Source organism: Archocentrus centrarchus, chromosome 19 (assembly GCF_007364275.1).
Source record: "Archocentrus centrarchus isolate MPI-CPG fArcCen1 chromosome 19, fArcCen1, whole genome shotgun sequence".
NCBI lineage: Eukaryota > Metazoa > Chordata > Actinopteri > Cichliformes > Cichlidae > Archocentrus > Archocentrus centrarchus.
Window position 1 is genome coordinate 17,827,087 of NC_044364.1, and position 23,593 is coordinate 17,850,679.

The 23,593-nt window shown below is 40.7% G+C and overlaps 1 pseudogene; it reads left to right on the forward strand.

The window, feature by feature from the left end:
- The window catches only part of LOC115798193 (glutamate receptor ionotropic, NMDA 2C-like), a 47,863-nt pseudogene extending 24,558 nt beyond the window's left edge, over positions 1-23,305 (forward strand).
- Positions 23,306-23,593: the final 288 nt, after the last annotated feature.

Genomic DNA, 23,593 nt, shown 5'->3' on the forward strand with positions numbered 1-23,593 from the left:
CTGCATTTATAAATTAGATGGTAACCCTTCACCAGTCTGATTGGACTGACTGTGACTGCAGTCAGTCCAATCAGATCGGACCAAGTCGGACCACGATTGTTTGTAGACAGGTTGCCTTCCATCGAGCAACCTGCCGTGCAATCCAAAGTCATTACCCAGAGTCTGAGGGTGTTGCATGCTCAGCCTCTGGGTGACCATTGTGTCACTGCAACTCCTTGCAGTTGGTCACTGACAGCAAAAATAATTTAATGCAATCACTGGGCAATCACCATTTTTTTTTCTTAGTTGCAAGGAAGTTGTCATTCTATTTTTACTCTAGTGTACTGAGCCATTAGTGACCATTAAATGAACTGCTGTTTTTGGCACTTCTGCATTAGTATTTCAACCCTGGAAGTTGCCACTGGGTCAGAAGTGGCACTCTTGTTTTTGATTACAGCTTCTCTTCAAGGACCCAACACAATAACACAAATGAATAATAACAATGTACTAAATTAAAGTCATTTTGTTCATCATTGTTAAACTGAAACTGAAGGGTGAGATTTAAACCCCCAAACAATAGGTTAAATTATGAACTTCAATATGCTGTTAATATAATAACTTTTCCAACTACTTCCTGATATGACAGACAGAGCACCAGAAAAGAAGTGCTCCTTCGCAGGAATCTATTAATCATGTGATTTGGGGAGCATTTTGCTCAGCATACTAAAAGAGGCAGGAACCAAAGTGAGTACAGACATCAGCTTCCACTGGCTGTTTATTCAGAGCCTTTTAATGAACTAGTTCTGGCAGGATATTAAGTCAGATATCACAATGCAATGCATCAACTGACAGCAAACAAGCCACACCTAGTACACGCCAATGCACTGGCACGATAATGCATCAAAAGGCTGTAACTGTAGTTTCCTTGATGTTTTTAGCTCTGTAATCTGGAAAGTTTATTATTTCTAACCAGAATCTCACTGCCTATTATTGATTATGTTAATATGTAATCGTTGTTATATGCTTGTTTGCAGCACAGTGTTTGCTCAAGTGCAGAACATTATTGAATGTAAGGTCTGCTCCATTTGCTAGAGTCTGACCATGAGACATGTGCTTGTTACATAGTAGAGTGCAAGAGCAATATACAATTTTGAAATCATTTCAGTTGTGTTTAATTCTGAAATTAAAAAAAAAAACAGTTAAGATAACTCTGCTGGTCTTAAAAACACCTTCCTAATATAATTAATGTGACCATTATGGCATGAACATAGGAGCTCTAGGTGTGTTCTGTGGCATTTTGCACTCAGATGTTGGCAGTGGATCCTTTGGGTTCTGCGGGTTATCCAGTAGTGTTTGCAGGGATTGGGTTTGTTCTGGTGCGTCCCATGGATGCGTAATCGGATTGGGATGTGGAGAGTTTTGAGGACGGGTCAAAACCTCAGCCTCTTTGTCATGTTCCTCAAGCTGTTCCTTAGCAGTTTCTGCAGTTCGGCGGAGCTCATTGTCCTGCTCGGGGAGACCACCACCATTGGGAGGTGTTATTATCACCATGTGTGCTTGTGTGTGCTTGGCCAGCAACAATGTTTAGTTGGATGATAGATGAAAGAACCCACAGTTTCCCAGCAGAACATTGTGTTGTAGTGACATTCACTTTACCTGTCAGTGCTTTTAATGTTGCAGCTCATCACTTGTTGTTTAATCTATAAATATCCACTAAAACCAGCAGCTGTGGTGGTTTTAAATGATGTTAAATGTGCAGCAATTTCCAGTTTCTTCAGATTTCATGCCAATCTAAGCTAACTGGTTGCTGGTTGTAGCATAATTTTACTGTAAGAACACAGTATCTGTATGTTCACATCTAACTCTCAACATTACACAGAATATCTGCATATCACAGCCAAACATGAGGCTTTGCAGATATGCTATGCAAAAAAAACCCCCCAACTTCCATTAATGTGTTCATGATCACTTCAGTGACTCCATGTATGCGTGTACTCGTGTCTGTGGAGCATGTATCGTTTATGCAGATTGTGGAACTGGCCATGCCTGGCACATTAATTATAGAATGAGATATGTAGCGGCTGTTGTTGGGCGCAATGGCACATTGATTGTTAGTAAAGAAGATTTATCTGTCTAACATGGGGACATCTGTCATAGTGGGACAACGTTATCCCAGCCTACCCTCTTTCTGGTTCTCTTTCACTATTTCTCTCTGGCTGGCATGTCCCATTTGGACGGTGACCAACAAATAGAGAGCAGGAAAGAGAGAGGGAGAGAGGCGACTGCTGCTCTAAAAATCAGTTAATCTAGTTGTGTGGTCTGAGCAGCTTCCCTGCAGAGCAGATGTTTAGCGTGATTAAAACTTTTTGTCTTGCTCATTAAAAACCTTTTCTTTGGACAGATGATAGCTTCTTTTGCCAAAAGGCTAAGCCTACGTCTCTGGGCTGATTAAGAGCAAGAATTCCATGTTAAAATCCAACATCTCAAATCCTGGCTGTCTGATATAGTATTTGAGATGGCTTCAGTGAAATTCAGTGTCCACATGTTAATGTGAAGCAGGCCTTAAATTTGATAAGATCTGGGACAGAAGATTAACTGATAGAAATTTAGATAATTGATTAGTTACATTTTTTTTTTTAAATCTTAAGATGTTCTTCTCTTATTGTTTAGTGAAAAGACCCTGTTACACTCCAAATCATTGTTTTTAAAATCCCCTGTGCAATTTTTTAAAACATTTTTGTTTACAATATTTCTAGCTAGTTACACCCTCACTGTTTCCATAGGAATAAAGAGGGTAAGTCTTCTGTGTGAAAAGATCATGGCAGCACAGCTTAGGTTTGCAATGTTGCATCTGAGCAAACCACAAGACTTCTGGAACAATGTTATTTGGACAGAAAAGACCAAAGTGGAGATATTTGTTCATAATGTACTGCGCCACATTTAGTGAAGAACTGGCCATGATCATAGAGGGATAATGATTTGGGCTTGTTTTGCAGCCATAGGATCTGGACACCTTGCAGTCATTGATTCAACCACAAAGTCCTCTGAATACCAAAGTATTCTGGAGTCAAATGTGAGGCTGTCTGTCCAACAGCTAAAGCTGGCCCTAAGTGGAATGATCCCATATATACACCAGTAAAATCTACAACAGAATGGCTGGAAAAGAAAAGAACCCAGGTGTTGCAATAGTCCAGTCAAAGTCCAGACCTTGACCTAATTGAAATGCTGTGGTGTGACCTTAGGAGAGATTTGTATAAATACCCACACACCTCAATGAAGTGAAGCAACAATTCTACATCAAAGAAGAGTGAGCCTGTGTTGGACCCCTCCAATATGAGGACTAAATGGGAGCAAATCCCTGCAGACATGTCTCAAAATATCTTAGAAATCCTAAAACCATGAGAGTGGAGGCTGTTACAGAGAGCCGAAGTCATGAAGCCATGTCTGACTGTTCCACTGTCTTCTATAACTTTATAATGAGTGCATTAAGAGCACACATAAAATTACAGACACCATCAAGTAATGCAACACAATGTTAACTCACTCCTTTAATTCCACATAACTAGACAGTGCTTTTTTTTTTTTTTCAATTTTCCAATCATATTCTGTGCTTTCTAAAAATTATTTAACCGACAAAAACAGGGACATCTAATATGTGCCCCATGTGCAAGAACCGGCCTGCCCAAGGCTCCAGTCCTTCAGTATTTCAGACTAAAAGAAAGCAAAAATTTAAAGTTTTTTTTTTTTTTGCTTGTTTGTATTTTAACATATGTTATAATGTGAGCTCAGATTGGGCTGTATAAGGTTCTTTAACTACAACACATAAAACAAGTCCTGATTTGAGGTTTGGTGTTAAGCCATAAGACAAATATTTTGTTATCCATTGTAGTTTAAGTCTGTTAAAGAATCACAAGGCTTCAGTGTTTTAGTATCCGCATACTTCGCTATGAAGCATGTTTCTGGATTTGACTGTTGGTCCAATAAAATAAAACAGAAAACAACGAAGGGATTAAAGGTTCATATTAACTGATGGAAATAACATATTTAGTAGTTTGTACTGCAGTAACAATGACGATCAGTGTGGCACAGAACTGTTGGGCATTAACTTTGTAGTGTTTTCCTCATCATTTCAATAGGATCACAGTGATGGTAATTTCACAATCCTCCTCTTCTTCCTCCTCCTCCATCTGTCCTCCTTTGCACTTGCCCTCATTTCCCTCTAAACTGAAGCCGCTGCCCCATCGCTGCATCGTCTGGTTGTTGGTCCGTGTGTTTTCTGTCTGCTGTTCAACTGACAGTTCTCCTTTCTCTCACTCTCTCTGGTCTAACATATTCCCCTCCACGCTGCACTAGTTTCTGGGCATTTTGTGGAGACCACACAGCACAACTGCTGCTGCTCACCCCCAGAGGACATTGTACTGTATGTGTGCATGCGTTTGTGTATGAGACGATTTACCCGGGCTTTTGCGCGTGTGTGTGAATTTTTAGTGGAGTGTGTATAATGGCGACAGGTGGCCAGCTCCTGCAGCAATTAATTAACACTGCATTTATCAGCACTAGAGTCCCATGAAAGAAGCAAGCCCTCCAAATGCACTTAAAATGCTTCTAAAATGAACTCTTAAGAATTTGAAAATAATCACCTTGAATGTTAATTACTCACTTGACTTTTTTCATTCAGTCACTTGCTCATTTGCTTACGTTCTCTCTTTATCATTCTTCAGCTCTTATGCTGACTCATTAACATGCCGAGGTTATCAGTCAATTACGCGCACACACACAAACGCACACACACACACACAGTGTGACTCAGCCCTTGTAGATTTTATGCTCCCTTTATTGGCAGCTGTATAGATGAAAGATCAGAAAAAATAATGTGAAAAAGCTTTAGTTTTTTCCAAGAAGTGTGTCAACTTTATTTTCACTTTGTCTGCTTTTAACTTTTGCTGTCTGCTGTCACTTTTAGAGGTTTCTATTATTTTTTATTCTATTATTTTTTTCACACAATTTCCTGTCCCTCTGTTCTGTTCTTCAACACCCCATTAAGTAGCAAGGCCACAGAAAGGAAGGGCGTGCGCCCCGCAAATGCTACACACCTAAATGGGCTTTGATTAGAGGCCATCACAGTCAGTCAACCATTCATTGTGGCCTCTGTCACACAGTGTTTAAGTGTATTTGTGCTTGTTTGTCATTTTCAGGCATCTCCTCCATCTCACTGAAAGACATGCTGTTCACCGACATTGATTTTAGCTAATGAACCAGCCATTGCTTGCCCTTCACTTTGCTGCTGTAGACGATGATGTCTGTCAGCATGAGAGCCTGAGACTATTTAGCGCTTGCTCTCTGAAGCAAAGTTAGACAACAGCATTGGTCTTGAAGCCAAAGATAGCAACAGTCCCAGCTGCCAGTGAGGATCTTTGATCACAGGATGATTAAGCAAAGTTGTACTAACTGTGTGTGTGACTTTTCTTTTTCTTGCCCTTCTCACAGTATTATTGGCCACTCGGAGTCCTACACCAAGCTGTGTTGTAAGGGCTTCTGCATAGACATCCTAAAGAAGCTGTCCCGCACCATCAAGTTCTCCTATGACCTTTACCTGGTTACCAATGGGAAACACGGCAAGCTGGTTCGTGGGATTTGGAATGGGATGATTGGAGAGGTGAGACATATGACTGAACTATTTTGGAAGAGCAACAAGTCCTTGAATGCAGCAGGCAGTGTAGCTGTATTGAGCTGCCTGCTGGTGTTGTACAGACAATTATTAGAAAGAGGTGTTTGATGACATTCGGCCATAGTTCTAACTAAAATAAATGCAGCCTTGGGATATGAGCTGCCCTAATTACATAAAGGTAAGTTATTTATATTTAGCATGTTAGATGTCATCCCAAAATAGCACTGTTGAATATACAGCAAACAGCAGTTATTATTCTTTTGTTGCCTGTTCTTTTCAACCAAAGCAATTCTGCTGAAGTCAGGTTCAGTTCAACTTTTTAAAAATGTTTAAAATTGTATTAGGTTGGTTTCTGGGTGCAGCAAGCTGTAAATGTGACAATTATATGTTTCCATGGCCACCTGATAAATTTAATTACAATACTCAGTCTTCTTGTAGACCTTAATTGATTTCTACCAACCCCTTCTTCTTTAACTGCTAAAGAGCTGCTTCCTGGTGCACTCAGCGTATAGTGGGTTTATAAAAGCTTTTTCACTTGAAGTCAGTGCTGCGTGCTAAAGCTGGAAACAAGGCTGATGAGTGTAATGAGAATAAAGAAAAACTTGAAACCAGCAGGCTATAAAACCAGACTGCTAAACACAGAGACACTAAAACACTCTACTGTATATAAGTGAATGAAAGTACAGAGTGGCTGACAGTCCTTTGTAGGTTTTTCGACTACAAGTGAGTCTTTTCATATTAAATGCCATTTTTTAAACCACTGTTTTAAAAAAAAGCATAATAAAATAAACCCAAAAGTTTTGAAATGTATATTTTTTATTAAACAGCACAAGGCCATTCAGAATTAGTCCCGTCACGGATCAAAGGGATCAAGCCTAAAAGCTAATTTGAGAAGTTCTGCATATTCACATCAGAGTAACAATTTCTATCACTTCTCAGATAATACGTTTTGTGATGAAACTAAAACAAGACTGGAAAGTTTTTTTTGTTTTTTTAACCTCACAGCTTTTATACATTATGCATTTTAAATCAGAAAATTACAAAAGTAGGGATAAAAGTACCTCGGAACAGTACTGAGTACAGTGATTTATTACCTTTGTACACTAGTACAGTTTCTAGTAATGATGCACACTGGGACAGGTAGCATTACATAGTTTTTTTTGATGGGTTTTATTTAGGTCAGTGGTGTGAGGTCATGTATATGCATATGGCACAAACACACAGTTTTCCCCGCACACACCAAGGCACATCAAACACAGCTACATCTGAAAGTGAAGCAGCTGAACAGGTGTTCCTCAGGAGAGACTTTTGCTTGTGTTTTTGTGCCTGAAGGCGCCCTGCTTTGGAACTGTATAATTGCGTGTGCATGCGTGCGTGCGTGTGTGTGTGTGTGTGTGTGTGTAAAAAATATCTCTGCAAAAAAAAAAAAAATCTGGCTTTACAGAAAAACTGGATGCAGAAACTCCTGAGATGCAGCATTTTATCCTCCTGGATGCTGAAATGATGCGAGAAATGTTTTGTCATTTATTGCAGACAACCGTTACTATAGAACACAAAATGCTAGCTGCTTGTGGCTTCCCTGTTTTAAAAGGATTGCTTAAGAAATTTTGAAGTGTTTTTATTTTAAGCAGAACGCAATGCAGGATAAAGAACTAAACATAGGCGACCACTACAAATGGCTCACTGCTGCACTTCTGTGTTGGTTTAGTTTCCTTCATGTTTGTATCTTTTCTCTCAGGTTCTGTACAGGCGGGCTGATATGGCCATTGGGTCTCTCACTATCAACGAGGAGCGTTCGGAGATCATTGACTTCTCTGTGCCGTTTGTTGAGACGGGCATCAGTGTCATGGTGGCGCGCAGCAATGGAACTGTATCCCCGTCTGCTTTTCTTGGTGAGGAGCACATTCACATTTGATTTGAATTTCCTTTGTTCCTTTGTTGCTTGTATCATTTGTTTTCTTGGAGTATAATGTACATGTTAGCTATGTTGCTGCCATCTTCCTCACCACTTTCTTCCAGGATGGCCTACTTTAAAAAGCTCTGTCTCTGCAGATGCTTCAGGAAACTTCTCATTAAGCTTTTATCCCACCAATGACTGTAGCCTACAAGTAAATCCCCTAACGCACGACATACACACCTAAATCGCTTTTCCAAACAGCATACAACAAAATTCCGCTTCATTCTCCTTCCTGTTATCCTCCTACCACACACGGTAACCCCCCCCCTCAACCCCCAACCCCCATCACAGGCTAAGGTTTTGAAGTAGAAGTACAAAAGAGACTTACAAAACTTCACTTTTTCCTCCTCCCTCAGAGCCTTACAGCCCAGCAGTTTGGGTCATGATGTTTGTGATGTGCCTGACTGTGGTGGCTGTGACAGTGTTTGTGTTTGAGTACTTCAGCCCAGCTGGATACAACCGCAGTCTGGTGAGCGCCAAAGGTGAGTATTACACCTCCTTAGTAATGGAATTTATGATGGATAATACAACAGTAATAATTACTTGATCATCATTAAAGCAGAGGCAAAGTCTGCTGTTTTTGGAGTGTAATATGTCATATGGATTCAATTAGTATTTTCTTCTTCTAAAATATCCACAGAATAGCTCAAAGCTACTCAATTTGCATCCTACCAAGCATTTTCAAAGTAAGCCTATCAACAGGCCTCCAAATCCTGCCCCTCCCCACCTGCATGTCCTGCAACCTCAAGTTCCTCAACAAGATTTTGGGTCGGGTTTGGGAGGGCTAATCAATCCCAGAATGCAGCGCTGACAGAGCATGCCTCGTCTCCAGGTCCGAAAGGTCATTTTCCCATTTTAATTAGCATTCGTCGCTGCACTAATCGAAGTGTGATTGATGGTGGTGGCACCCTCCGTTGCTGCACATGAGCAATGGTGGCAGAGAGCGATGGAAACGGGCCGAGGCAGCGAAATTGTTCTGTCATTCGGAAGTTTGTAGAAGGGCATGAGATGGCTGATGAATACTTACGCAGTGAACAGTAGACATATTTTGCTTGAAGAAAGAACCCAGAGAAAGAAAAAGAACTTAACACTGTTACCTATGACCAGAGATGTATAAAGTACTGGAGTAGAGGAGTGGAGTAGAAGTACAAGTACTATATAAAAAAATTGACTTGAGTAAAAGTTGAAGTGTTCTTTCAACACCATACTCAAGTGGAAGTACAGAAGTACTCAATTTTTTTGGTACTTAAGTATTGCAAGTAGAAGTATTTCAAAAATTGCTACTCAAGTACCGAAAGTACAAGTACAAGTAAAAGTACAAGTACTGTGTATATTAAAGAAAGGCAGTCAAAAGTTTGATTATCATTGTTTATATTATTTCAAACATTTGAAAGGCACAATGTATTTGGCTGAAGCTGGAGTACAATGATAAAAGGCCATACAATTGTTTACAAAAAAACAAACACAAATAAAACATCTCAAAAGGCCAGAGGGGCAGTCCACAGAGCAGCTAAAAGACAAACCTGGGCAAGGTGTTCCTGGAACGTCATCCATCTCGATATCGGACAGTAAGCTGACGCGTTTTGTCCTCAATACTTGCAAGCAACAGCGCAAAAGGCGGAGACGAAGCCTGCGTTTTTTTTATAGGCTTGATCGCTCAAATCGCCCAATGATGAGCCAGCTTCATAAACCGTGACAGTGCCATCTACCGCTCTGGCATTGATACTATGACTTGGGGATGATTAATAACATTTTCATAATAGTAACGAGTAACGATTCAGCACGTGAAAAATGTATCGGAGTAAAAGTATTAAATTAATCAAAAATATATAGTGGAGTAAAAGTGAAAGTAGGGGAAATAATATGTACTCCAATAAAGTACAGATACTGCATTTTAGTACTTAAGTACAGTACTTAAGTAGTTCTACTTCGTTACTATACATCTCTGCCTATGACCAATACTGCATTTAAAGGATCCATTCACCCACATAAAAAAAGAAACTAAACTTAATTTTCCCCTTAACCATTGGTGTTATCTTGCCATGCAGGTAATTTAGGTTTGCACAGAGATTTACTTTTTATATTATACTTTTAGCTGAGGAAACCCCCGATCCCCAATGAAAACAAGACTGTTCTTGACAGCCTCAGTGGTTTTGGAACTGCTTAATAATATTTGTAACTGAAAAAGCCTGCTAGCAACCGCAGGGATTATTACTCTAGTTTGTCAGGAGAAAAAAAGGAAAGAATATAATGTTCTCATAGAACAGTTGAGTCTCCAGTAAGAGGGGGTCTGCATAGTAGCATTGGTCAAGAAAACATTAGACTTTGACATGGGATAATAATTAAAAGTCTGAGGACTTACTAGTTTACTCTGCAAGTGATTGAGAATACCTACATGTCACTCACTTGGGGTGACACTGAGGTGGGATAGTTGCTTGTCACACTGATTGTCTCCTCTCTCTGTTTCATCAGCTCCTGGTGGCCCAACATTCACTATTGGGAAGTCAGTGGGGCTGCTGTGGGGCATTGTCTTCAACAACTCTGTTCCAATTGAAAACCCTAAAGGAACCACCAGTAAGATCATGGTCCTGGTCTGGGCCTTCTTTGCCGTCATCTTCCTGGCTTCTTACACTGCCAACTTAGCTGCTTTCATGATCCAAGAGCAATATATCGACACCGTGTCTGGCCTCTCTGACAAAAAGGTAAGGAACTGAATAAAGTTTTGGAGCTGTAAGAGAAAGTTATGTCTTTTTTTTTTTAATCCAATTTATAGCGCATAATCTGCTCTCTAGCATTCTGCATTGACTAATAAACCATGAATGGAGGAGAGACAAATGAAAGCCTTTCATATGAAGTCAAGTAAAAAGACTTTGATGTGAACATCTCTGTCCTTTTCCTATCACTGGGGAGCCCAGTGGCATGAATGACTAATCAATTACTGCCTTCTGTCAATACAGATGGTGTCTGACTCTCAACTTGTCCTGTCAGTATTTTGGTCTGTCCATCAATATTCTCTCTGTGCCGTCTCCATTCCTCGTCCCTCTTGCACTGTTAAAACAAGCTCGGAAAATGTCAAATGATTTAAAAAAGAAAAAAAAAAACAGAAAACGGTCAAACCACAGAGGAAAACAACACCCACACACTTTCCTTACCACCTAAATGTGTGTGCACACACTAAGACACACACACTCAACCTGGAAGCAGGCCCTCAGAGGAGCTTTACAAGAAAGCATTTCATTCTTCACACATAGCATAAACATCTCCCAGGCAGGGATCAGCAGAGCCACCTCAGTGATCTATGGTTGTATTAACTGACTATATTAACTTTATGCAGATCCATTGTGCTCCAGAGCCAAAAGGACCGATATTAATTAGCCTGCAAAGCAGGGCATCATCTTCCTTTAATTCAACACAAGAAAGGATTAGTCAGGTGTAGATCGTACCCTGGCTAGATTTACATGTTTACAGGATACGTTTGGGATGATTCTATATTTTTGCACAAGAGACAACAAAATATGTCCATATCTTGTTCTGAAATTAATGACTGCAGAAAACCTACTCAAATCTATCAATAAATTCAGGCAGACTGAATTTGAGCTACCACAGAACACCAAAATTAGAAGCTCCAGACCATGTCATTAGAGGCTATAGTTTTCTAAGAATTTCCTAAGAAAATTCATGCAAAGAAATGTGCTCTGCGGCACTAATTATGGGCAAAATGTGAATTTACCTGAAAGAAAAGCTTTATTCTTTATGGTGTTATTCTTTGCTTCCACAGAAATTGGGAATAGTCTATAATGGATTAGGGAGACTGACAGACAAAACCAAGACCACAGCAATTCAGTCTGAACCTACCTGATCCAGTTAGACTAAACATAGTCCTGGGTTGAGGACGTGATTTTTTTTTCCTTGAAAAATAAGTTTTGCAATTTTCTTAAACAGCTGGCTAATCAATTGAAATGTAGCAACGCTTTAATTAGCACATTTGTAGTCTTACTGATCACTCAAAGCACTTTACACCATGAGCCACCAAAACCGTTCACGCAGCACTTTTGTTTATTACACATCTAGAACTACAGCCAGTTCAGAATCACCTGTTAAACTAACATGCATGTCTTTGGACTTTGGGAGGGTACTGAGAGAAAAATCCATGAACAAACTGCACACAGGAAAGGAAAGGAAAGGAAAGGAAAGGAAAGGAAAGGAAAGGAAAGGAAAGGAAAGGAAAGGAAAGGAAAGGAAAGGAAAGGAAAGGAAAGGAAAGGAAAGGAAAGGAAAGGAGGACTCAGAAACTACTTGCTGTGAGGCAACAATGCAGATCACTTCAAGTTCAGGCATTGTTTGTGTGAAATTCTGCCCTTTGCTTCCACAGAAAGTGTTATCTACCATGCCGGGGTAGAGAGATAATTACACAAAGCAGCGATTAGTCACTAAAAGGCTGCTGAAGCTACATATTATTTTATTAACTTAAACGCACACTGCAATTTTGTACACAAGAAGAGCTCGCGATGTCGCCACCCCATCAATTAGAATGAAATTGCTTTTAGAGGAAATCTCTCAATGGCCAGTATGGACAGAAGCAGCAATTACAGCAACCAATAAGTCTTCAGTTGTATGGATGGGTACCAAATTAAGATAGACTTGAACAATGTGAACCTATCCTGTAATTTCTAATGTGATGTGGGCTTTTTCTCAAACAGCTCATTATAAAAAAAAAATCACCTCATCTAACGCCGTTGCAATTGCAGCTAAAGAGTGATTATATTGGCACATATACACACGCCTCGTCATACTCTCACATTTTTGATTGGCCCATTCATTTGCGCTCAGCGCAAAAGGTCAATGCTGCAACCAAGACTAATGGTTCTTTTCTGTTTACAGTCTAATTGCGCATTAACAGACGTATTTCTGCTTCATTCTGCTCCGTGCATCATCTAATAAAATGTGAACTTTAATTGGCCACTGATTGAACCGTACTAGGATCATCTCTGTGCAGTGAAATGATTCAAACTCATGCATGTTGACTGATATCAGATTTAATCAAATTGAGGTGAGTGAGTGGCTTCCAGTCCATTTATAGAGCATTACATTTAGTTGCTGATAAGATCGGCTTTGCAAAAAAGATGGAACGCCTCTAAAATCGATTTCGCTAGCAAGAACCCCAACTCCAAATATGAATGACAAATGCTTAATAATGAAGCAGCAAGCTAAGCCAGAAGCTGCAGTTTGGGGAAGGTCTCACTGAGCAGGCCTGGCAGATCTCCCTCATGGTGGGAAGTTGACAACCAGAGAAAAGCAGCGGGATGGTGGGGCACAAAAATGGGAGCAAAGGGTGTGTGGGGCACAATCGCATTTATGACTGGAAGGAGAGTGTTTGGGTTGTGGTCCAGCTCAGGCCCACTCATTCATTTTTTTTCTTTCTTCTCTTTTCACAATTATTTCTGCTCTTCTGTTTCTTTTTGATTTACTCCATTTCAGTTTGTGATTTCTTTCCCAATATTCTTCCTTATTTCCCTTTACGTTTCCTTTTCTCCTTTCTCCAATTTTGTACTCTCCTTTTTTCTTCCTCTTTCCCTTCCTTTTCATTCTTTCCATTATATTCCCTTCCCCTTCCTCTTTTCTCCATCTGCCATCCTTCTTTTATCTTTTTCCCATCTTATTTCTCCTGTACCTTCGTTTCTTACTGCTTTCTTCCCATTTTCCCCTTCTCCTTTTGGTTTCCCTCTTTCCATTTTTCTTTCCTTCTTCTCTTTTCTGTTTCATTTCCTTTAGTCTTTCCTTTGTTTTTTGATTCTCTGTCTCTTTTTTCATGCCTTCATTTTTCTTAATTTTCTCCTCAATTTTCACTGTCTGTATTTAAAATCTGTTTCTTATCTTGCCTATTTCTCTTTTATTCTTCTCCCTTCTTCTCTTCCCTCTTTATCCCATTTTCCTCCTGCCATATTCTGCTCTCTCCCACTTCCATATTCCTCCCTGACTCCTGTCAGTCTTGCTTCACTCATTCCACCTTGCTTTTTCTCCCTAATCCCTTCTCTCTCTCTATCCTCTTCTTCTAACTAAACTTCGTTTATTTCACAATGTTTCACTTTCCTCATCTCTCTTCTCCCCCCTTCCCTTTTCTCTCTCCTTCTGTCTCCCTGCAGTTCCAGAGACCACATGAGCATTACCCTCCTTTCCGCTTCGGGACCGTCCCAAATGGGAGCACAGAGAGAAACATCCGCAGCAACTACCCCGACATGCACACATACATGATGAAATACAACCAGAAGGGGGTGGAGGAAGCCCTAGAAAGCCTCAAAACTGGGTAAAGTTTTGATTACATTTTAAACATATTGCACAGTTAAATAGGAAGTTATATATAACTGATCCTCATGCCAGTGAACACAGTAATAATGATTATAATTTGTGTAGAACAGTTGATATTTGTGCTCTTTGTGTCTATTTCTAAATTAGGCCAATGTGATGGGTGTATTTTTAGGTTTGAAGTCATTTCTAGTAGAGCTTAATTTGTGTAGAAAAGTGCTGTCAAACATGACATCTTCACAAAGAACCAGATCAGTTTTGAAGAGCCAAACTGGTGACTTTGCACATTTTTTAAATATTAATTGTCTACTCTTTATTTTATTTTTATTTTTTACTGATTTTCTTGTTTTCATTATGAAATAAAAATAAAAATTTTTAGACAGCAAATCCATCAGCACAAACATTTTTTTTTTTTTACTTTAATTAGTTATGCAACTGCTAGAATGCATTGTCAGTCAGTTCCAGACCTAATAGGCTATCGACTAGTGGATTGACTGCGCTGAAATTTGGCAAAAGCATTCATGGTGGCCAGATGATGATGGAACTGAATCAGATGCTTTGGTGTCACGATCAAGTGCAAGAAAGATAGGAGGTTAATACAGTGAGATAGATTCCATTAAATTTGGTGCAGGTAGCTGTGGTCCCCAGAGCATAAATCCTAACTACTTTTGTGATCCTTTGACTCTTTAATCTGATGCAGTGTCTTCACTTTAAACTTTATCCAACCAGCTGAACTTTGTTGCAGACGTTTATGGTCTATATGGAACAGATATTAGCCTCTGAATACGTGCAGCATTACCTGTCATTGTGAACCTGCTGACATTACCCCATGTTGTATGTAAATTCAGCCTCGCAGAGCCTCTAGCTGTAGCTGTGAGTCTTACAATATCCTTGACTATTATCCTGCAGAATCCTGCAGCCTGACTTTCTTTTCGAGATTTTTCCTGCTTGTTGTAAAGGAGAGGCTCTCACCTGGCACTGTCACTTGTAACTTTTGCAGAACTCTTCTAAAAGGCTGGCAAAAGGTTCTTTCTGATGGATTTAAGATTTAAGTCTCTACAAGCTGATTGTTTCAAGGTGAAACCACTGCTGATCCAAAAGAACACAAAGGCTCATCTCACATTTGCCAAAAAACATCTTGATAATCCCCGAGACTTTTAGGGAAAATATTCAGTGGGCTAATGAGACAAACATTGAACTTCTTGGAAAGTTTGCATATAAACAGGCCATACATGCTCAAAACCCCCCAAAACAATTCTGCAAGGAAGAGTGGGCCAAAATTCCTCCGCAGCGACGTTAAAGACTCATTGTCAGTTATCACAAATTCTTGACTGCAGTTCTTGCTGCAAAGGGTGGCACAACTAGTTATTAGGTTTAGGGGCAGTCACTTTTTCCACACAGGGCCACTGTTAAAAGCCCTGAATTACCATGGCATCCATGCCCATGATGACTGTATGTAAACTTATGACCACAGCTATCCTTCTAAGGTTCATGGAGGAGATCATAAAGTCTGAAAAATCCAGCAACATTTGTAGTATATAGAATAGCTTTTTTGCTTGATTGTTGCATGTGGCTTGTGGATTTCATCAAATCATACAAACAAAACTGGAAGTAAGATAGGTATAAAAATACAAAACAACCACTCATGCGCATCCACATGCTTAACCATAGTGAAGTGGGATGAGTTGTGGCTCGAGTCCAACGATTGCATGCTCACTGTTCAATAAATGTGGATGTTTATGATTGGTTTTGTATTTTTTATACTCCATAGATATGCTATTTAAAATGTTGTTTCTAATATATTTACAACCACAAGCTAAAAAGCATGAATCAAGCAAGTTGTTCTCGAGACCACGGGCATTGCTGGACTTTCATAGACTGGTCACTACAGTGTAAGAAAGATGTGAGAAATGTATATGTAAGAATTTATTAATCTATTTGCATGCAGGAAGCTGGACGCCTTCATTTATGATGCTGCTGTTTTAAACTACATGGCCGGGAAGGATGAGGGCTGCAAACTGGTGACCATTGGCAGTGGGAAAGTGTTTGCCACCACAGGGTATGGCATCGCTCTAGAGAAAGACTCCCGCTGGAAGCGACCTATTGACCTAGCGCTGTTGCAGTTCCTCGGAGATGGTAGGCACAGATCCAAGTCTTACATTTTAAAAAGTACACCTTGTACCTGCACACACTTGTACACTTTCCTCAGCTGTAACCGTCTGTGTTTATTTCTGTCTCAGTTGCACACTGAATGTACACCATAGATCTGGAGTCAGTCCAGTTCAGCGTGTGCTGTATCAACAGGGAAGTGGGCTTACAGGGAAGAGTTAATATCCTGCAGAACAGCAGGAAGTGTTAGGGATATGATTATCTCTGTGACACACTCATACACACATATATCTACACATCCTACCTACACATGTACACAAACACATTCGCCATGATGGCCGCCGCCGGTGTGGAGTTAATATCCTTCCTCCTCTGAGAGCTTAAGAGCACCACACACACACACACTCTCTCTCTCTCTTTCTCTCTCTGTCTCTCTCTCTTTCTCTCTCTCTCTCTCACACACACTCACACACACACACTCACTCTGAGCTTTCCATGATGATGTAACAACTAGTGTGTTTATGGTCAACATAAGGTAACTGGGTGATAAAATGAGGCGTGCTCTCTGGAGGCCACTGGGGAGAGCTCATCTCAAGAGGTGACCACCTGTTCAGAAGCCTAGAGGGGTGGCTTATGTTGTAATGATATTTAATGGAGAGATGTTCAGGAACTGTAAATTCTCTGACATAAAGGGTGTTGGAATATTGGAATAGTAAGATGCATTAACACTACTGAAGAATACAGAAGACAAAATATGCATACAGCTATTTTGTATGCCATATGCATTCAAAGTTTTCAGTTTTGGCCCAAAACTGTTGAATTTGAAACAAAATAATTACTTAACTTTCCAGTTCCAATCCCTTTAAGCTATACAGTATCTACGCAAAGGGAAATATTTCAGTGAGGACTCCACTATTTGGGGATTTGTAGATGGCAAAGCCTCGAAAGGCGGTGTCCAAATAACCCTGCAGAACACTGACTGGGTGTTCCACATTTCCTGCCGTCCCCTGCATCTCCACCCAGGAAACTCCTGCAGCACAAAACACATGCACACACATGAAAGGCCTGGGGCAGTAACAAGTAGAGTTAAAAAGTGAGCTTAGGTTTAAGTTGCACTTTAATTTAACTTCTACTGAATTAAATGTATGACTTGTGGTTGCTTTTATATGCATCTTAGCATCCGTGATATTCTTGGCTTACTTAAAAAAAAAAAAAAAAACACAAAAGCTCGGTGGGAAATTGAAATTTAGGACACATTCACATTTTGTTTTCAGAAATAAAGCTGTTCTGCAGAATTACTAGATACTAGTTTTAATAAAGTATATTTAAAAAGTGTGAAACTTGCATTTTGGGAAATTTGGATCCATACTGGAAAAACTTAAATCCCCTTAATCACCGTAAAAACTTAATTATCTTAACTATCCATGAAAATTGTGTACTTTGTTCAGAAAAAAGCATTCACAAAATAGTGTGAGTCAATAACAGCATCTCTTTACTATCCTAAGACTCTTCGACTGCAATGTAAAAAACATCCAAGACAGTTAAGATGTTCATTGTGGAAATAGTTATCTTCAGGTCATACAAACTGTCACGTCTCTTTTCTTCTCATACCCCTCTCACTACATCCCATAAACCTTTGTCCCTTTAGGAGACACCGAGCGCTTGGAGACTGTTTGGTTGTCAGGCATCTGCCAGAACGAGAAGAATGAAGTAATGAGCAGCAAGTTGGACATCGATAACATGGCAGGTGTATTCTACATGCTTCTGGTGGCTATGGGCCTCAGCTTGCTGGTCTTCGCCTGGGAACACCTGCTTTACTGGAAACTACGGCACTCCCTTCACAAGTCTCACAAACTCGACTTTCTGTTGGCCATCAGCAGGGTGAGATTTGCAAGTTTGTTAATTGTTGATTTTGCTGTTTTATTGTCTTCATGGAGATAGGAGCAACAAAAACAGGCAAGATATGGGAGAGAAAGCAGGCAGCAAAACTCAAGCAGTAAAGGTCCGGATCAAATTAGGCTTGATTCACTGCTGATGGATTTGTGCACATCTGCTATGTGCTAGGGTTACATGTTGGTGCAGTGGGGACACAGAGTGGAACAGAAGGTATGTCTTTTTAAACATGCCTGCTATATAGGCAGAAAATAAAGACTGTGACCTAAATTTCTAAATTAAATACAATTCAGGAAGGCTGATTTAAGTGGTAGACTCAATCTTTTGTTGTAACAGTTGATATGGCACAGTGATCAGCCCTGACTGGGCCCTTTATTTATGGACTTTGCATAATTTCCCTGTGCCCATCAGGCTTTTCTCTGGATGCTTAGTCTTCCTACCTCAGGTTAATTGGCTGTATGTGTTGATGTTACCGTGAACACCTGTCTGTTCCTGTGTTAGCCCCGAGATGGACTGGTGACCTGCCCAGAGTGTAGCCAGTGTCAGCTGGGATAGGCTGCAGCCTCACGGTAACCCTGGCTGGATAAGTGATTAAGAAAATGGATGGAAGGTTGTTATGCGGCCTAACCTCTCAGCTATCAGGTTGCCTCGTGTCAGTTGATTAAGTTGTGTTAGCGAGAGAACTGGGTTGCTTATGCATCCTCGGTTTGTTTGATAATTGATTGCATGACTTACAGAATGGAATTGAGAAATTGCCTCACTGATTTTTGCATTGATCATTTAGTTAAGTGACTGATTGGCCCTCTGTAATTTGATTAGCTGTGTAACAGCTTGCTCCAGAGATTGAAAGACTGGCTGGTTGATTATTTTGGCTAAGTGGTTGGTTGGCTTTTTCTCCATTTAACATGTTTTACATGAAGTGGCTTTTATGTGATGATAAATTAGTGCAAATGGATCTGTATTTGCATGTAATTACATGGCATTATTGAAGGGCCTTGTTATAATGTTCGCTAAAATGGCACAGAATTCTTATTAAGAATGAAAGGGGAGGGGAGAGATAAAAATGATGACAAGGAGCTCTAATTCTAATGTTTACTCACCATTTAACTTTGATTGCCTAATGTTCATTTGCAATTAGCCTAAATCACTACCCAGTTTGTTGATGCTGTACTTTTGGAATGTGGTTATTGAGGCAAAATGCTCTGGCCTCAGTTACAGCCAGGAAATGTCTATGGACTCCAGCCTCCTCTACTGTGTAATCATACCATTGTGCCTGGATCTGGGTTTTATCAGATTAACGGCTAAATGACTATCTGATCATTAATCCATATGGGGCGGCCCCAAGGACCAAATTAAATTTGGCTCTTTCAGGATGTCTCAGCCAACTGTAAGCAGAGAGCAGTCATGGGATTTGGCTCTTTGTTTGTCCATGCAGTTAGAGACAGTTTGTTCTGTAAGGCATGTGTCCCCATGTGCCTCTATTGGTTCAATCCTCTCAGCTTAAACAGTTTTTCTTTGGGTTCGGGGAGAATGCATAATGAATTTGTGACTAAGACTTGCCTCAGTGACAAGATGATATATTAATGATTTTTTTTTAATGCCAATGGGATGTTTAGTAGTTAAGAGGTGGGTCATCACTTTAAGATGGGGGAAATCTCATCTGTGAAATTGTCCCCACTAGGGTGATTCAAAGTTAAACAGTTTGTGGCTAACCAGTGATTTAATTACAGATGATTTCTTGATTTATTCTCAAATTCTATATTCTTGTCTATGGAGTCCATTAAATATCATTAAATATTAAATATTTTTCTTTTTCCTTTTTGAGGACTACTCTTGTGTTGCCATGTAAAATGGTTTGTGTTTCTCCTCCTATAGTTGGTGTTCTGGTCCAGTCCCATTAGTCTATATTGGCAAATGAGAGAAAGATTGTGTATATTATATAAAGAAGAGATAATATGAGACTTAGTAGTCATTTGTCATTTTAAAAGGCTGATCTTATACAATAGAGAACTTCTGGCTGTGAGCAGAACTGTAGCTGTTCTTCCTGCTGTGAAAGGTGAAGCTGTGGCTGGATATGTGCCATTGGTTTCAACTGCTATAGATATGTCTAGGTGGAAGAGGACTAGTATCATTTGAACCTATTGTGCTTCCCTCAGAGATGTGATACCATCATAGGTTAGATTAACAACCAAAGCATCGCTACAGCCAGAATCTAAAAGCAGCATGGAAGGAGGAGCTGGGGTGGAGGTGGGTTGCAAAGTTGCCTACAGAAACACCACAATTGAGAGTGGGCTAAAGCAGCTTCAATAGTGTGGAGAACCTTATCAGTTAATCAGCTGGGACTGTGGCTGAGGTTGACTTCTTGGACCTCCTGAACTAATACTATGCTCAGTTTTTGTTTCTAACTGCAGTGGCACCGACTTTTGCTCAAGCACACAGCTATAACTCAGGGTTCACTAACTCTCGCTGTAGTCATAACCAGCAGTGGTCTATAACACATTATACTGTATTATAATGCAGGTCAGCCTTTCTCCATAGATCAGATGGAATACATTGCTGTGAGGTATTTCAAGGTCATGTGAAACTTATTGTGAGATAACCTTAACCTTTGTCCCTCTCTTTCCTCTATCAGGGTATTTACAGTTGCTTCAATGGAGTGGAGGATACTGGGCGTTCATCTGGTTTGGCCAAACCTGACCTGACTTCCAATTATGCTCAAGCAAATATGCTTAAGATGCTTCGAACTGCCAAGGATTTGGTCTCCACTGCTAATGTAGAGAGCTCCCTGGACAACGCTACCAAGACCATTGAACAGCTGAGTCGACATGGTGGCAGCTTGCCTGTTCGTGTTCCACAAGTTGCCACAGAAGCTGTACCAGCAGGGTTTGCTATGTTACAGAGAATCATTGCTCTCTTCCACAGCGCTCCCTGACCCCACCTCTGACTGCTGTAACATCTCTAAAACAGCAGAGGGGTGTGAGCAGGCCCACACCACTGCGCTACACACTACCAACACGCTCTACTTCATGTTTGTATGACAGACCACTTCCTGTTTCCCGCCTCAGCAGTCCCCACTTGGCCGTTGGAGAGCCACTCCCTCATCAACACCCACACCACTACCAGACCACTGGGAGGCTCTATGTAGACACCCATTCACACTCGCCCTTCATTCCCTGCACCGACCTCCAGCTACCTGACATCTACACCTCTCACCCAGCCTCCTCACCCCAAAGCCAGCATGTCCAGGTGGGTTTTTCCCGACGGAAAAGGAGGTCCAAGAGTTTTCAGTTTGACGATGGGGATGTAGACAGGAGGACATATGGGGAGCAGGAAAAGAGTGACAAAAGTCCTGTGTGTCTGAGTGAGCTTAAAGTCAACCATCTCCAAGACAACCACAACTCTGCCCCGAGCGTTGACAATATTTACACAGGGGAGGCGATGCCTCCTCGCATAGAGAACTACGGCTCTTGGCCACCAGAGGACCTTGTCTTGAGAGGCAGACGCAGGCACAGACGTCCATCTTTTCTCAAAGCAACATGGGGTAGTGAGCAGATCCACCAGCTTGATGAATCCCAGTCTTCCTTGTCCAGTCAATCACCGTCGACCCTTCCAGACCTCTTCCCATGCATTCTTACTCAAACCCCACCTGCTAAGGCATACAACCCTGCGCATCTTCGAAACAACCTGTGCCTCCCAAGGAACCAGGCCTACCTCCACATAAGGGAGGATCAGAGGAAGCCTAATGGGCGTAAGGGTCAGCGGCTGCGCTACTCTCACTCCACTCACCTACCTACGTATGGAGAAGCAGTGCAACATGGGACTGGGTTAGGGCGGGGTATGGTACGGAGAGCCACTAGCTTGCTCAGCAGACAGTATGCACATTACCTGAACTCATACCCAGGATTGCCCCTCTACCATGGTCCTCTAGACTTGCAGCACCACAGCCAGACTTCTAGCAATCACCCAGGCTCCAGCCCAGTTTGCCAGCTTTTGGCTTGTGGTGGTGGGCGATGTGGGGCACAGCGGGCCCTGCTATACCAGGACAGTGTGTATGGAGCCTACGGGGTCTATCAGGGGTCCCAGACTGGATCAGAGGCTCAGGGAGCGGGGGGGCAGCCTGTTGGGAGCCCCTGTGTACTTAGGCCCTGGCGACGGGTGTCCAGTCTGGAATCTGAAGTTTGATTGGAAACCACTAGGACCTCAAAAGGTGGAAATTGTGGCGATACAGAAGACAAGACTTTAAAACATTACCACTGTGGAGAGAGTTTATTGGTTAGATTAATGTAAAAGGTTAAAGTTGTGATTTGAAGTAACTGTTGATTTTCTATGCGACTTTATGTGGTAAAGAAAAAAGGCTTAGTTCACCAAATTTTGCAGATATGTTGGACTGATGCAATATTCAGGACAGAATGAAGACTGCACCAATATATCCTTGAGAAAGCTGCATAAATCTAGAGTTGACAGGTTTTAACTCACTTGCTGCTTTCTAATGAACAACGCTTGTGTGTTTTCTGTGCTTTAATGTGCACCAAGAATTACAACAGTCCATGGTGTTGGCGCATGGTTAAACTATAACCAGAGTTTTCATGCTGTGTGTGTGTGTGTTGTGTATATTTTATTGTGGATGGTTGGGATTTAGTCGTGGGTGTCAGGTAGATGAACTTTCTTTAAATTCAGCCACCAAAAGCAAGCAGCCATTGTAGCAAGATATTTTAAGAGAGCTGCAACGCAGACTTGGAGAGTTTTATCCCAACACGAGACATTCAGTATTAAATGCTTTTATTTCAGAAACACAGCAGATTTCAAAAATAAAATATTAATAATTTTGAGACATCTGTTCATTTCAGGTAACTTAATTAAATATTTATGATGTTTTGGAGCTAAAACCTTCACGTCTTCATTTAGTGATGAGTCACACAAGGGATTGGCTTTGTGAAAGCTGTCCATATGAACACAATCTGCAAAATGGTGACAGTGATAGGACAGGATTGACCAGCACTAGGTGTCTTAAACTATGAACTCTTGTTCCTCTCTGTGTCTCATTGTGAGGCTACAGTACAGCACAACATCGCACAGGGCCTGACATTAAATACATTCTGTATCCTAAATACTATATCACTATAGAGAAACGTGTTATTTGAGGCTGTTAGTGTCATATTCACATATTCTACATATGATAGGAATTTATAGTCACTCTTTTTCTAAATACACCTCTGGCACATTTTGAGTTTTTCTTTTTGTACAGCTGTTGCTGATTTATTGAAACATTTGTTATTACTGTATTAACTCTACAGTTGGCCTATATTACATTTTCATCACTCCCTCTTTTCCAGTCTTTTATATTCCCTCATCATCCCTATTTCCCATCTCCTCTAACTGTTTAATGATTAAATTTAAATGAGGTAATTGAAAGCTATTCTAGTATCTATATTACCTGGCTCCCTCACCCTGTAATTAATCACTTAGACCAATTAAAGAGTCTTTTTGGATGAATATGCATGTGTGCTTCTTCTTTGTTGCTCTTCATATATATATATATATATATATATTTCCCAGTCTACCACATCCCAAAGATGTCCTATTGGTTTGAGATCTGGTGACTGTGGAGGCCATTTAATTACAACGATCTTTTCTGATGTTCAAGAAACCTGTGGTCTTAAAAGGATGGACGTGGTCAGCAACGA